The sequence below is a fragment of the Apium graveolens genome, chromosome 11 (assembly GCF_009905375.1).
Source record: "Apium graveolens cultivar Ventura chromosome 11, ASM990537v1, whole genome shotgun sequence".
NCBI lineage: Eukaryota > Viridiplantae > Streptophyta > Magnoliopsida > Apiales > Apiaceae > Apium > Apium graveolens.
In genome coordinates, this window is record NC_133657.1 from 44,093,686 (window position 1) to 44,096,895 (window position 3,210).

The 3,210-nt window shown below is 36.9% G+C and overlaps 1 non-coding gene across 1 annotated transcript; it reads left to right on the forward strand.

Moving 5' to 3' along the window:
• The first annotated feature begins 398 nt into the window (after positions 1-398).
• LOC141699183 (small nucleolar RNA R71) lies at positions 399-505 on the forward strand. Its single transcript, XR_012565665.1, has one exon. It is a non-coding gene; the product is annotated as a small nucleolar RNA R71 (small nucleolar RNA).
• The last annotated feature ends 2,705 nt before the right edge of the window (positions 506-3,210 follow it).

Below are 3,210 nucleotides of genomic sequence, written 5' to 3' on the forward strand. Positions count from 1 at the left end.
CTGGAGCTTGTTGTTGTGATCTCTGAAATTTGCTCACAAATTGAGCTGATTTGCTAGAAATAGCACACTGCTCAGTTTCATATGCTCCCGCACAAAGCTCACAAATGTTAGTAATCTGATTAACTCCATAATTTACTAAAGAGTCCACTTTCATCGTCAAAGCTTGTAGTTGAGCAGCTATAGCAGTAGCTTGATCCACTTCCAGAATTCCTGCTACCTATACTTGCAACATTCTTTGTGTAGAATTCAGGTATTCATTGGCTGCCATTAGCTCAATCGACTCATAAGCTTCATTGTAGCTTTTAGCCTATAAGGCTCCATCAGATGCTGCATCAAGTATAGGTCTAGAATGTGCACCTAGACCATTGTAGAAACAGTTTATGATCATCCAATCAGGCATGCCGTGGTGTGGGCACTTCCTAAGCATCTCCTTATAACGATCCCAAGCCTCACACAAAGATTCACCCGTTTGCTGAGCAAACTGAGTAAGAGCATTCCTGATTGTAGCAGTCTTCCATAGGAAAGAATTTAGTGAGAAACTTTTGAGCAAGATCCTCCCATTTGGTGATAGACCTCGGTGGTAGAGAATGTAACCAAAACTTCACTTTGTCCCTCAAAGAGAATGGGAATAGTCGCAGCTTAATGGCATTTTCAGACATATCGTTGAACTTGAAAGTGTCACAGATCTCGATGAAATCCCTGATATGCATATTTGGGTCTTCAGTAGGACTACCCCCAAACTGAAATGAGTTATGTATCATCTAAATCGTGTTCGACTTGATCTCAAAAGTGTTAGCTTTGATGGTTGGCCTGATAATGCTTGACTGAATGTCATTGATCTTAGGCTTAGAAAAGATCATTAAAGCCTTAGAATTATCTGCTTGCTCCTCCATCTCTAATAAAGGTGGTTCTTCGACTTTCTCTTCTTCAACTACTTTATCTTCGTCCTCAACAACTTCCCTACGATAAACTACAACTTCTTCCTCGTCTTTTTCCAGTATTCTCCTACGAACTCGTGAACGTGTTTGCATAAACGATCGCTAGATTACCTGAAAGACAACAAGAAAGAAAAAGTATGTGAGTAACAATATTCGGGTCAATGAACTTTAACGAATACAGATGATAAACACATAAACTAAAAGTTAACACTGCAGTCTCCGGCAGCGGCGCCAAAAACTTGTTAGGCTAAAATACGCGCTAATAATTCAGGCAAGTATACACGTTCGCAAGTAATATAGAATCTTTTCCAGTTCGTTCCAACAGAGACTGAATTGGTTAATTTATGTAATTTATGCACTTATGCACCGATGATATGGTTATTATCCAATGCTAAGACAATAACAATTTTGGGTTGTTTATACTACAAATTATACTAATGATTATACTAAGAGAGAAAAGATTCTTGTGAATTATATGAGACAGACATGGGATTCTAACTTCATTAAATACTTCAATCAATAGCCTTATTGTTCTTAACCTTAGCATGCAATGGTGATGACACTAATCAGATAACACAAAACTGCTAATCGCCAACTTTTGTTGCACAAAGAACATACTAACAGACATCCATAAAAGAGATAGAAGCTGAATAGACACCAATTATATTGAGACCCTACATGTCTATAGAATTTGACAACATAAAGGTTTAAAGCACAAGTTATCTTTCACGATTACACAGGACAAGTAAGATGGGTAAAATTACCTATGAATCATGCGTAACAATAACACATGAACCTATGCTAGCATGGCAAGTTCTAAATCCTTAAATTCACTATCACTTCATTAAGAATTAACACGCTATCTTATAAGTTCATGACTCTTATAAGACGAATAAGCACAACCAGTACTAGGTTATCATACAATCACCACACACTAAGGCATACAAACAATTTAACTAAAGAAATCCACAAATAAATTTGCTAGAATCCCACGATAACGATTAGCCCATAATCGGACTCATCATCAACGTGGGCTACGATGAAAGCATGGTGTAATAAACGTAGTCTTTATAACGAATGAATAAAACCAAGTACGAAACAAGAGTAAGGTTCATAAATAATAAAACTAGCATCCAAGTTACAACTTAGAACAAAGATTCGCAAGTAAAAACAAGATCTTCTTTGTCTTCGTTGAATTCGTGATAAAACGGTTTTCTTACGGCTCTCCTTACGCTCTGGTAGGTCTCTCTATTAAAAATGACTTTATTTGAATATATATAGAAGCCCTAAACAATCTGGAAGTCTTCCCTTTTAGAATCAAAGTAGAAACAAGATTCTTGAATTCGGCACCGGCGTGGGCGCGCGCTATTACAGCGCGGGCGCGCTGTCTTTCTGGAACCCCGGCGCGGCCACGCGCTATCACAGTGCGGGCGCGCCGTCCTTCTGGGAAAACTCATATTTCTTCTTTTCTCTTGCTACTTCGAGTTGGCTTTCCATGAGCTTTTATTGCAACACCACCTGGACACCAGATTAGCACCAAAACAATGCTGATTCACCTGATTACCTAGATAATGCCTAAAATGCAAAAACACTAGAAAACACATTAAAACACTTAACAACTTGAGTACAAATGCATTAATTCGAAGCTTATTAGAGCATAATAAAATGTCATAAATGCCACCCAACATACCCCCAAATAAATCTGACTGTTCTCTTTTACATGTAGAAAAATTATGTGGTTGTACTACTACGACTGATCATCGTAAGTTATCTTCCTGGAGCGGGAAACTCCCGTAATGATTTCATTATCTAGTCTGGATATCTCTATAACACTACCCAAAGCACTTCTATAGAAAGGCTACGGTTGGGTGACAGATGAGTGTTGGCAGGGTCGAGCTTTTAAAATGATGTTTTCATCAAATGAAGTATCTCGTATTTTCATCTAGAAAATAAATTTTTAAAAAGTGGTGATACTTTGAACAGTAGTAGTTTCAAAGAGTTTTGTGGATAAGATATATGATTATATTGAAGTATCTTGTAACTTCATCTTTTAAAACATATATCTAGTAAATGTTGCATTATGCACATCAATGATTTCCAAACAAATGTTAAGGAAAGGTTAGATATATGAGATCACCTTGTAATGATATTTTTATACCGTCTATTTAATGGAACTCTATGCATGTTATGCATCACAGATGATTTCAGAGTTTATAAAAAGAAAAAAAGTATATATTGAGTATTTTGCGACTTCGTCGCATTACGATATTGA